The sequence below is a fragment of the Oreochromis niloticus genome, unplaced genomic scaffold (assembly GCF_001858045.2).
Source record: "Oreochromis niloticus isolate F11D_XX unplaced genomic scaffold, O_niloticus_UMD_NMBU tig00001339_pilon, whole genome shotgun sequence".
In the NCBI taxonomy this organism is placed as follows: Eukaryota; Metazoa; Chordata; class Actinopteri; order Cichliformes; family Cichlidae; genus Oreochromis; species Oreochromis niloticus.
In genome coordinates this window covers 256099-269446 of record NW_020327363.1, presented here as the reverse complement: position 1 = coordinate 269446, position 13348 = coordinate 256099, and the positions used below count along the sequence as shown (strand labels likewise).

General features: G+C 43.6%; 1 long non-coding RNA gene across 2 annotated transcripts; it reads left to right on the top strand.

The window, feature by feature from the left end:
* The first annotated feature begins 1846 nt into the window (after positions 1–1846).
* Positions 1847–13023, top strand: LOC106097179 (uncharacterized). Of its 2 annotated transcripts, none has more exons than XR_002061190.2 (4): positions 1847–1902; positions 5724–5903; positions 6212–6345; positions 12581–13023. It is a non-coding gene; the product is annotated as an uncharacterized LOC106097179 (long non-coding RNA). The 2 variants fall into 2 exon arrangements; XR_003217504.1 differs by lacking the exon at positions 1847–1902 and adding an exon at positions 3463–3867.
* Positions 13024–13348: the final 325 nt, after the last annotated feature.

The window sequence follows — 13348 nt, the reverse complement described above, 5'->3', positions numbered from 1 at the left end:
GCCAACACACCACAAATGAAGTCTGTTTATTTGGCGCCAAAAGATGAATTGGCCTAAATTTGCACTAAAATATTAATATTTAAAAAACTATAAAAGTTATAAACACCAAAAGTCATAACATAGTAGTCCAGCTCCAGCCGCACAAAATGATCTAACATATGTAACCCTAATGTCAAAACTGTTTGGCAGAGGAGCGCGGGAAAATTTTCACTAAAATATTAATATTTAAAAAACTATACAATTCATAAACACCAAAAGTCATAGCACACCATTCCAGATCCGGCCGCACAAAATGAGGTAACATATATGAAGCTTGTCTCAAAACTGCGGGGCGAGATTCGCTGCAAAATTTCAGGCGGAAACTGGAGAATAATAATAATAATAATAATAATAATAATAAATCCGACGAATAGTAATATGTGTGCCTCTTGGCATAGGCACACATAATAATAATAAATCCGACGAATAGTAATATGTGTGCCTCTTTCCATAGGCACACATAATAAGGGATCAATAAAGTATTCTGATTCTGATGATTCTTCCCTCAACGGAGGGACCACGTTTTTCTTTCTGCTTTAGAAAGCTGCTCTCTGTCCCAGGAGCTGTTGTCACAGTAACAGCAGGAACAGGAAGTCACATGCTCTCTGCTCTGTGATTGGCTGCTTCTTATCTCAGCTTCCTGCAGAGGGTGGAGGTCTGCTACACACACCAGCAGAAGTGTGACTTTCACTTCCTGTTTATTGGTGTTGTTGTTAAAGCTCTCAGGTGATGCTGCAGCGCCCCCTGGTGACACAAACTCCTCCCTCTGTCTCAGAGGTCAGAGGTCAGCCTGCTGCTAAGGGTCTGCCTGTTCATGGACTTCCTGTCACAGAGATGATTTGATGGTGATTGGATGGTGTGGAAACCCAGCTTCCTCCAGTCGAGTGATGTGTGGATTCATCACTCTCTGTGGATCAGTGTAAGTCTTTGTGTGGGTCAGCTGCAGGACTTGTTTGACCTTTGACCCCGGCAGACAGAGCTGGTTACTGCTGTGTGACTGCTGCTGTCACTCCACTTTAAACTTCACTTAAAATAAGTTCTGGCTCGTTCCCAACAGCTGACATTTTTCCATTTAAGTGACTCTTTTAAAAATATGTCCGCCTGAAATTCACCTTTCATTTATTTTGGGGGATTTTAATAGAGAGATAGAACTTTATTAATCCCTCGGGTTTATCCTCCATGAAATCCAGTTTGTCGTAACAGAACACAGACAGCATAGTACAGAGGATATAAAATAAAGGGGAAAACGAGAATATGAATATAAGCATAAATATATACATATATACACAAACCTTCAGTTTTCAGGAGACAGACACTATCTCTACTTTTAAGAATAGACTTCAATCCTCCCTTAGCTATGCTGTAATAGCTGTAGGCTTCCCGGGAATCCAATGATGCACTGAGTTTTTCCTTTCCAGTCACCTTTCTCACTCAGTATGTGTTAACAGACCTCTCTGCATTGAATCATACGTGTTATTAATCTCTGTGTCTCTTCCACAGCATATCTTAATCCTGTCTTCTTCTCTCACACCAGATGGCCCCGCCCCTCCCTGAGCATGGTTCTGGTCTCTGCTGAGTTTGTTTCTTCTCTGCTTTCGCGCCTTTCTGCCATCATTGACAGCGTTACTCTTCAACTGGAGGCAAAAACACTGAAAACACTGTTCAAGTCCAAACTCGGTGTTGTAAATTATATCATTAATTTTTGGTAAATTGGTTCATAACTGGTTATTATTCTGCTGCAGCTTAGACCGAGCTAATGCTTTTACTTTGAAAGGTACAGAACGACACGGTACCGTAAACCAGCTGCCGTAAAGCGTACAGCAGCAGCAGCAGCGGGAGTTTGAATGCGCAGGAAGCTGATTGGTTAGTAAACAGATAAAAAGACTGGTAACGTTTACCTGTGAGTCACAAACGTTTCGTTAGCAGCTGGTCGATGAGGGAACAAGGCTGCTGTGAAAGTTTGTCGTGGAAATGTCACTTTGTTATTTCACGGAGCATAAAGCTGCCGACAGCTGCTAAGTGTAACAGCTACGTTTGGCCACTAGAGGGCGCTCTCGCTAAACTGGTCCTGTTAGTCAGCGATGCAGAGGTTTACAGGGTTCACTACTGTGTGACGTCACAGACCAGTATAATACGGTGGGTTTATTTAATGATGTAGAAAAGGCTTAAAGAAGGGTTTAATAACTGTGCAACAGCACTCGGTGTGGAGGCTGTGAAGGACTGAAAGGTGTCATTAATGACATTTATGATGAATGAATAAGGTTAAAGGTCACACACTGCTGTATGGACTAACCTGTCAGGACTTGTTGGTCCAGTTTAGGACATGTTGTTATGTCTCCAACAGATTTCACACACCTGAGGAGCAGAAACAGTGAACAGTGTTTTTACTGGTTATTTCTAATGTTTGGATGGACCAATCAGCTCAGGGGTAACAGAGAGGCTGAAAGTTTGTACCTGTGCACAGAGGGTTAGTGGTAGTGGTGCAACGGATCAAAAATCTCACGGTTCGGATCGGATCGGATCATGGTTTTAAGTCACGGATCGGATCAATTTTCGGATCAGCAAAATTAGAAAAAAAACAAAAATTTGACTCCCAATTTACTTATTTAAGTATTTTTTGCCTATTAAAAACATTCAACTGAAGACTGATTCCACGCACTTATATAAAAACAAATTAAGGTGCATATGGACATTATGGACCATGCCGGGCAGCCTCTGCATCCTCTGCACACAGCCATAAACAACCAGAGGAGTCTGTTCAGTGACAGGTTGCTTCTCCCAAAGTCAAGGACCAGCAGACTTAAAAAGTCCTTTGTCCCACACACCAACAAACTGTTTAACTCCTCGCTGGAGGGGAAACGGGGACAGAGGAGGGGGGAACAAGTAGCTGTAGTGCCTTTTCACTGTGCAATAGTTTTTGTTAATATCTAACGGTGTAATAGACTCGCAATACTTGAAATTCCTATTTATTCTATTTATCCCTTTTGTATTCTCTGTATTTATAAATGTGTATATTTGGTGTATTTCTGCTCACATTCTGTAACTTCTGTTGGTGCTGTGCTACTGGAAACTGAATTTCAGTTTGAACCCACCCGAGGGATAAATAAAGTTTCATCTAATCTAATGTAATCTATAGGGCAGTGCAGGGCTTTGTAGCTACCACTCCGCTGTGATATAACGAGCGGTCTCGGTCACGTGGCTTTCCGTAGCGCTGGAGCTCCACCCATTTGTAGTTTGAGCAACAGAAGATGCCTGGGACAGTTCAGCCATAACTTTAAACTTCTCCTGCTCATACATGCTTGGAGCGATCTTGTCACTGAAGTGGACGCGCAACGAGATGTCATAGCGAGGCTCAAGCACGTTCATCACAGTTTAAACTCCTTGTTTTGCACAACAGACGACGGCCTCCCGTCTGCAGCTAAACATCCCATTAGCTTTAGTAATAGCTTTAGCCCGGTCGGACTGGGCAGCAAAGGGCAGCTTAAATGCCGCAAACTCCTCTGCTCCGCCACTTGGACCGCTAGCGCTGACCATAACTACCGCTTGACAGACTGACCACGCGCACCATACGCATACTTTTTTTTCTTTTTCGAATCTTCGGATCACGTGCGTACCGAACCGTGGAGTGGGATCGGTTCAGATCTCGGATCAACCGTGATCACCTATAGTTAGTGGATACAGATTATGATGAAGATGAAGCTACATCACCATGTCTCCATGTGAGGAGGGGCAGCTTTGGGTTATGGAGCTATATGAACCTGACGACTCTCTTACAGTCTGACCTTTGACCTCAGACAGTAGCTCTCCTTGGCTGTTTCACCATCTCAGGTCTGTGTTCAGGGACTTTAAACACTGTCTGACTTTTCTGGAGGTCATTTAAACCTTTGACTTCAACATTTTCCAACCTGATATCTTAACAAAATGAGACATTAGTCATTATGTGTTGCACTAAGTAAAAAAAGAATAATTGTGTCATTTGAACTTTGTCATTAAGTTCAGGAAGTACAAAGTAGAAGATTGTTTGTTTGCACAGCTGTGTGTGTGTACCTGTGTTAAAATCCCAGCCATAGGATGGAGAGGATATTTGGTCCGGGGTTTGGAAGTCGTCGTCCTTCTGCGGCGGGTCGGAAAGCTGTTTGAATGCACTAATGTTGACTATTTTATGTGAACCTGACCCGAATGTTTGAATCTGCTGTGATGCTAATAATAGTCTGCACTCTCTGACCTGTGCTGGCCTTAAAATCACTGCAGGATCTTTTGTCTGCTTTTTGCACATGATGCACTTCATGGTGTGACGTATACAGGAACTGTGACAGTGAATAGATGAATGCATTATAATAGTGTTTAATCCAACTGATGCTGAAACAAAAGGACTCTTGTTTGAGTTTAATGTCATTCTTATTTCTCGAACATCTCTAAATGTGATGCAGTCAGATTTTATTCATTTGTTCTTTGAGAGAAGCATAAACATTGGAGTTTACAGAGGATCGATGAGCAAATACAGTCAGACAGATGACGAGAGCTGTAACATTAAACCACACAGCTGAGTTTAAGTGTAATAAGAGTTTTCCCACACGCAGTGATCACAGTGTATGTGGATCGATTCCAGTGATTCAGAAGCTCCAAGGCTATCAGAGTGGACACTCCCACTCACCTGTGGAGGCTCAGAAAGTCAGATTAGGATTTAATACAAATTGTGAATTTGCAGACTAAGTGTGATGACAATGAGAATAGAAAACAGTCTAAAGTATTAAAGCCACGTGAAGCCTTTTGGTTGGACTGCCCAGTGATCAATAACGAAACATAACACTGTAAGTTTGAGACGTCTCAGCCCAGCCTGATGAAACCTCCAGTAACCCTGATCGATGACTCTTCCTCCTGTTTTACAGGCTGCTACAGATCGTTGGTATTGTAACATAACATTCATACATTCATCTGTTTTCATATTAGTCAGCCAACAGGCTAAAAACAGTCTAATGGTGTTAGAAGTTAAATTGAACAGGTTATTTTTCATTACATTTAGTTTAAAACAGATTTTGCAATGATTACAAAAACTGTTTATTCGTTCAAAGTAACTGAATGAGCTTTGCTACTTTGTAAAAACAGACTGTAACGGTCAGTTAGCCTCAAACAATCTTTGCTGCTGTCACAGTGGAGACTCTATGTGATGGTGTTGTAATTGTAGCAGTGAGGGCTGCACTGATGTACCAGCTGTAACCGTGGAAACAGCAGAAATTCAAATCAGAGGCAGGAACATGTTTGCTTTGTTATTGATGAGATGAACCTTTAATCCCAGCGTGTTCACCTCCTGTTACATGAACAACATGAAGCATGTTGGTGCAGGGGAAGAGTTGGATGGAACTCTGTCTTTGGTTCTAAGTGATTAGAAATGTTAGTAGTTATTTAAATACTGATGTCAGACACACTGATAGATAGTTTGTTCATACTGACAGCACAGACAGTGTTCAGCTCACATAAACACCGGATCGCTGCTCTGTGCATGCAAAGCCTGCAGGGAAATGTAGTGCACTACCTGTTACTGTTGCACAGTCTAACTGTGTCACACAGTCATAAATGTATTTGCATGTGTTGTATTTTAACCCAACACACAGACGTGGAGGTGAGCAGATATTTGCAGTGATGTGTCCTGAAATAAGCTGATTATGGGTCTGAATGCTCTGCAGGTCCCTGCTGTGACTACAGTATCAACCCTGGTCCCACTGTGGATCTTTCTTGAAGCCCCTGGATGACTCCCACAGTGGAGGAGGGGCCCTTTGTCACAGTGGATGACCCAGCACTGGCTCCTGCACCTGGACTCTGGACCCTGCTCCAGGTCATCCACACCCACACAAACTCCACAGGAGGTCAGGAGAACATGTGGAGCTGGTGTTCCTCACATGTAGTGGGAATATATTCGGATCAGTTTTCCTGCTGGGATTACATTTGGCTCGAGCAGGCATAGCTGGGAATGAGGAGACTGTGAGGCTGTGAGCAGATGGAGATCCTCGTCTTCCTTAGCTTTGAGTTCTTCCTCTGTCTCAGGGGGAGAACATGTGCTCACTCTCACTGCTTTCATTTTGAGTTTAACACAAAAGAAACGTGTTTAGATCAGAGTGAGCTGAGAAACTGTTTGTAACAGCGTGTTTGAACTCTGTCACTTTTCTCTCCTCAGTCTGCTGCTGGACGCTGTCAGGCCCATGAAGCTCTGCTGTAAAGGCTTCCATGTCCCAGGCTTCACCTTTACCTGCTGACCAATGGGAGGCGTGGCCAAAACACAGATGGCGAGTGGAGCAGCAGGTAGGAGAGGTGAGTCTCTTGTATGCAGCCTGTTATCTGTGGGACCAGGGAGGACGTGAGAGCCCCTGTGTGTCTGGATCAATGAAGCTGGTTTAACATGGAGTCAAACATGGAGATGATCCCAGTCTGTGTGCACTCGTGTCTTTGTGAGGACAGTTTGAAGATGTTTCTGGAAACAGTCACATTTCTGCTCTCAGTCCGAGGTTGAAGATGTCTTTGTTGCATTTACTCGGCTGTGCAGCACCCTGTAACATGTTCTCTGATAACGTTCCAAGAACATGTCCAGGAATATTTGGCTTTCCATGTTTTCAAGTAATGGTTTGACAGGCTGGAGATGAGATATCCAAAGCATTCTAACATGGCGTCTCCATGAATACATTACTTTACCTGTGATGTGCAGTTCTGTTGTAAATAGAGAGGACCTTTCCTACAGTGCTGACAGTGCTGTGCTGTAGCAGCTTTCACCAATGTGCACACGTTCATGCACAGCAGCTGTCTTTGCCAAACTGTTGGGAGAGTTTCGTTTAGTCAACAGGAGGTTTTTGTGTCCTTTGCTGTGCAGCTTGTGTTGTGAGGAGGTTATACAGCCGTCCAGCTCTGGGAACAACTCCCACCTCTTTGATTTGACGGGATTCTGATGCTCCACCTAAATGCCTCCAGTTTATTGGGCTACAGACACAGTCTTCCTATGGTGGGGACGGCCTCGAGCCACAGGTTGATCGAGCTCTGTGTATATTCTTGCTGACAGAGTGTAGCAGCGGCGAGCTGTCCTGCTGCTGTCAGAAATAACTGACAGCAGAGATGGCAGGCTTGGACAGAGGAGGAGTTTCAGCTGTGTTTACAGCTTTCCCAGGTTTCCTGATAAATCACGTGTTAGTGTTTGTCACCAGGACTCAGCGTGTGCTGTTTGGGCCACATCCTTCTCCTCCATACGATGTTGGTGACACAACTCTGTAAAGACTCCAAGGCAGATTCGCTGCAGAAGTCATGAATGAATCTGCAGGCCTAGTCTAAATGCAGCAGGTTCTCATTGTGCTTTATGCTTTGGATGCTGCTGCTGGCTCTCCTGTACAGCTGCAGGATCATGGCTGAGTAACTAAACACAAACTGGTGCTTCTCAAAACCCATTTAGTGGCAATGTAAAGGATTTGTTCACGTGCAGGTTCTGAGATGCCTGCTGGGCTGTGTTTCTGTGTTGTTCAGTTGATTCACGGAGTTTCCCCCTGATGATGATAAATGATAATAAAAATGCTTAAGGAACCATCCAGAACCATTAAAAAGTGTGTTGAAGTCAGTTTCAGCTCAACGATTGTCTTTATTTAAAAAAGAAACTATATTAGTCTATATTTGCAATATCATGTAAAATTATAAGGGAGCTTTCAAGGAGATGTTCACATGACTTTCTGTTTGTGTGTGTGGTGAAACAGTGTTCAGTGCGAGGCCACCATCCTGTGACAGACACAGGCTGAAAGCACATTCTGTTGCTCTCTGCTTTGTTAAGGTAGCCAAAGCATTTCCATATCACAGAGGCTGTGTGATGTTTGCTCTTTAGACCTTTTTCAAAGAACAACTAAACCTTTATCCTGTGCAGGTCACCTCAGGTTACTGTAGTGATTTGATAGATTGGATGTGGTTTAGAGCCCAGCTGATACTTGTTTGATTGTCCCAACAAATCATGGATTTCTGCACGAGTCGTTGGCTTAGTGACAAACACTTGCTGATAACAGGAGGTTGCAAAGTGCCCACTGCTGAATAAACATCGTATCAAACCCATGTGATGGTTGAGACTTTCTGCTGTCTCCACTTTACTTTAAATCTTCATTTATTGGCCTTTATAAATGTGATACATGCATACTGGGGAAAGCTGATGTCGACTGGTCTGCCTCGTCCCAGTAAGGGTGAAGCTGGCTGGTAGGTGGATGTAATCTCTGACCTTGGTTTGTTGTCTTTGTGAATCGTCAGGCCTCGGTTAGACTTGGGACATGTTGGGATATGAAGATTTTCTCTTGCCAACAACATTTTTTATGTCTCTACTGCCATTTGCAGAGCTGCTCCTTTTTCAAATGCACCACTTTGAATTTACTGTGAATGTGAAGAATTGAAGCAGTGAAAGCAAAGACACACAGGAGACACTGGAACAACTGAAGAGACACTTCTGATGACTGAGCTTTGTTTATTCTGACTAGATGATGTCATCAGTCATCATCAGTTTTGATTGGCCGTTGGGTTAGGTTTGTAACAGATATGGTCACCGTGGAGACATGAGTGAAGATTTAAAGAGTTTGACATCACTACTGAAGGAAGAAAAAAACCTTGTTAAAACTGATGCTTTAATTTAAGCAACATGTGACTCTTTGTATTTAACCTTGCTTAGCTGCTACTGTCACACTGTGTTTGTCCATTATCCCAGTGCTTTGGGCTTATGGGTGGTCATTCACAGTAACTCACAAGGCTCCAGCCTCACTGTAATTACAGTCCATACTGCACTTGAGCAGCTCATCACATGCTCAGGATTTATCCCTCTATTGATGCTGCTCTTTGACAGGAGTCTCATTTAAAGACTTTAACGAGTGAAAGAGCAGCTGATAATTACTGTAACAGAGAAGATGTGAGTCAGGTCAACACTGCCTTCATACACAACCAACAACAGTGACCAGCAGTGACCCCAGGCTGATATGGTCAGCACTGATACTCAGACAGGCTGTGGTGTTTTTAAAAACAGAGGTGTTAAGGAATCCAAAGTGAACCCGAAATCAAACATAACATGAAAACAACAAAAGTCCAGCTTCTGAGTAGCAGTTACAGAAGTGTTTGTGTGAGCTCTGAGCAGAACACAGATGTAATGAGCTCTGTTATTCAGTGACTGAGGAGCAAAGTAAGACAAGGCTGTACGACTTTGTGAGACTCATCAGGAAAGGCTTATTGCAGTTCTCAGAGCTGCCCCCTGCTGGCCAGTAGAAAGATTGCAGGTTAAAGGCACTTCCATATTGGCTTCCATTTTTCGACCACATCCGTCTTTTAACAAATACACTTCATGGTATTTGTCCACAGGACCTGGTTAACAGGGCAGCACAGTGTTGCAGTTGTTGACAGCTAAAAGGTCTGAGTCTGTATCCACCATCTGGTCTTTCTGTGCAGTTTGCATGTTCTCCCTGTGTTTGCATTGGTCCAAGAACAGATTAATAGTCTCCAGTGGAACGTCCCCTTTATCTTCAAAGTCTTCATGTGAAGGGTGAGAGCTGCAGTAGGCAGACCTAAAATGCATGAAGCACCACAGGATTGGTGTTTGTGGCTGAGGACATGTTGAGTCAGAGTGGCTCCAGTTCTGAGGCAGCTTAACAGAAATGAGAACGTGGAGGCTCAGGGTGGATGTGGGCTCACATTCATGGCTTTCATTTTCAGAGCAAAAAACAAGCTGCTGTTGCTTTTTATGGTGTAAAGTTGTGATGCTGATTGAAATGCTGGAAAACTCTCACACATGTGGAGTTTGATCTATAGGAGAGAGAAAGCTTTGAGTCAGCAGGAGCTCAGCTGTGGGACGTTTCCTGTCTCTGTGTTTGCAGCTGAGGAAGAAGCAGAGACGAGAGCTGTTCTGGCTGCAGTGGAATATGTGACAGAGGAGCTGCAAAGCTCTTTGTTTTTACATGGAGCCATTCAGGCTGTGATTTCACTGCACGTTTGAACAGAGAAGGTGACACTGGGCCACTGAAACACTGTCTCAGAGTGAGTCACACTGTCAGCAGCTCTTCAGCTTCACTCATAAGTGCTGCTTAAAGCCATCATGCTCAGGCTGTGGGACAGTCACAGAAAATCTGCTCACAGTGATTTCATATCATTTACCAATATGTCCATGAAGCTGACGATCAGGATCAATAAGTGAAGTCAGGGAAGCGCCCAGATAATAACACCCGACTTTGGTCCAGTTTACATGGAAATGCTTCTTTTGCAGAACATAGTGAAGAAAAAGATGCTGCTGTAGTGTTGTGTTGTCACACACACGCTCTTCTATATCTATATAGATCTATAGATGGATAGAGAAACTAGAGCAGCGCTCCCCAACCTTTGTTGCTCCACAGATGGTTTAATGTCAGACGCCTTTAAGGTGGATAAATACAACAAAATAAAATGATACGACCAAGACAACAACTGTGGTGTTTTGTAAATATAATAAAAAATGTAAATTCACTGTGTAACTGTGTAACGTAGCCCTTTGTTGTCATTCTGTGTGCTCCACACCAACAATGCTGAGATCAAATATAAATGGGACACAGCAGGAATAAATAGCAAACAGGAGAAATGTGTACAATAAAGTTTTATACAAAACAAGACAAATGTACACAAAATAAAGAGACAGGCACATATTAGATGGTCCAAAGAAAAGCCTGAATAGTCTGTGTGTGAGTGGCTGAGTGATGAGGGTTACCATGGCTCAGATCGGTGAGGTTGGTGGTGTGTGGGGGTCGTACTGTTTGTTAGCCCCCTGTGGAGCTTTCCTGTTCTCAGCTGTGGCCCCTGTGTACCAAACACCCAGGCAGTGGGAGAAGGCCAGCAGCAGCTCCTGGTCCTTGTCCTGGTGCAGGCGCTGCTGGGCTTGTTTACCAGGGCCCAGCATCATATACCAGGTGTCTTTGGTTTATGATGATTCAGTTTGAGTCAGTTTCCTCACTTCAGGTCAGTCAGTGCAGCACTGTGAGTTGACTGCAGGTACCTCGCTGACCACTTGACCCTGATTCACATAGTGAAGAAAAAGATGCTGCTGTAATGTTGTGTTGTCACACACACACGCTCTTCTATATCTATATATATCTATGTATTCCCTGTGGGCCCATTAAAACCACTTGTTCAGTGGTTTTAATGGGCCCACAGGGAATCAGGCTGTATCTGTAGTGAGGACTGTTCAGGACCTTGTTGGCTGTAGTTGGAATGAATAAAATGCTTCCAGACTACTTTTGTTGGCTGCTGAATGTGTCAGTCAGTATAGTGTGTGTTTATTGTTCAGTGGGTCTTAGTCCTGCTTTTAAATCTCTGACTCTACATGAAACTGTCAGGCAGAAGAAAAGCATCATACTTTCAGTGAATGATGAAGTAATGAAAAATACTGTGAAAGCTTTGGGAGTAAAGACATAGAGTCGCTGCTGAAGCGTCCACAGCCCTTAAGTCCAACTATCTCAGTGCAGAGATGTTGTCTCAGAGGTTTGGAGCCCACACACATATTTAAAGAAATATGTCTTTATATTTGCATCCAAATATGATCCATCTCTGCTTCAGCTTGTCTTCAGTGTGCATAGATGTGTTCAGCACAGTAGAAGAGGAGTCTACAGCCATCTGTCAAACCAGTCTGTGCTGGGAATCTTGTCCAAATGTGATGGAATTATGGAGGTAAAAAAGTTTGATCCACTGTGTAAGATCATCTGGAAAGAGTCTGATTTGTTTTTCAGTAGGACAATAATCCCAAACTGGGTATGTGGAGAAGTAGGACCCACACTGCAGGACTCTTGTGACGAAAAGGTGTCTTTATTTACAGTAAAGTAAAATAAAAGGTAAACAATAAATCCCCGTGTCTCCCGTTTCATGTCTTCTCCCTGCGCCCGTGCTCCGTGTGTCTGTTCCCTGTGTACAATCCGTTCGCTGCTTCCTTGTTTCTGCAAATCCTCCTTGGAAACACAGGAAGGCAGCCATGAGTACCTTCACAGAATAGCACTTACTTCAAACAGTTGCTGAGAAACTGATGGGAACGATCCAGCGTCGAGGAGCGCTCAGCCACACTGTTAAGTAGCTCCCCGACGAGGCTGGATCAGCTCCAGGTGTAAGTGAATCTCTTTCGCAGGTGTGGCCAGGCTCCCGGCTGACACACCCACCAGGCCTGAAGATGCCTGTAAGCTGGTGCTCAGCACACCCACAAACACACAGATGCACAGACTCCTATACATACAAGCATGGAAAAACAAGGGACCGCAACCGCAGACCCAGGGTTCTTGACCCAAACACATTCCTTTATATTTTCCTAGGAGATATAAAGGAATAAACTGCACTATATTAGATTTAAATACATTGAAAAGCAACAATTGGGATTCTGTTTATTCACTCATATTTGATGACTTCATATTAGCTGAAGTTCAGACTGGTATACTGGGCACATGACATCGCACTTTAACATATATGCATACACTAACAGTGATACTGGGACAGGCCATTGAAGCTTCTGTGTGTGTGTGTCTGTGTGTCTGTGTGTGTGTGTCTGCAGGGCTCTGAGACCTGGACATCACCTGGAGGATGACCACCTTGTGCCTGAACTGGCTCACATCCATCCCAGTGAGAGCCCAGACTGGGAGGAAACCATCAGTGCCATGGTGAGAAACACCTGACTTTGATGGATTGTTGTGAGCATCATTATCCATGTTTTCTTTTTACACCTGCCCACTCATGATCACAGTAAGCTGCTGAAGTGTCACCCTGTGGCTGAGTGACTTTTCAGGGAGGATGGAGCACTGGGATAACATTCACTTGCCACTGTTATGTTTCTAAAGGTAGACTGCATGGCTACAGTGTTGCAGTGGGACTGAAAACACCTGAGTGTAAAGATGTTGTCCCTATAGTGTACTGAAGCTTGTTTATAATGACATATGCCGTTGATGTCCTTACCATTGGAAATAAACCTGTACATTAAGGCTTTGCAGTCATTGACAGTATGTCAGTGTTCAATGAGTGTAATGTATCACTATACTTGTATCCTTTTCATTTTCATTCATAGCTTCATATAGAGAATGGCATTTACACAGACGCACTAATGCAGGGTTTTCTGTTCCTATCATCAGTTCAGCTCCATCATTAGTCTTTACAAACATTACAGACACAGAGAACCAAAGTCCAGGTATGTGTGGTCCACATGAGTCCAGCCTGCAGGAGAAACTGTGCACCCGTCACTGTAGCCAACCTAGTATGTTTGTGTAGCAGCTTTGTGCTTTGTGTCAGATGTGATCTGTGTAAAACCTTTAAGTTGTTTTGTCCTGTG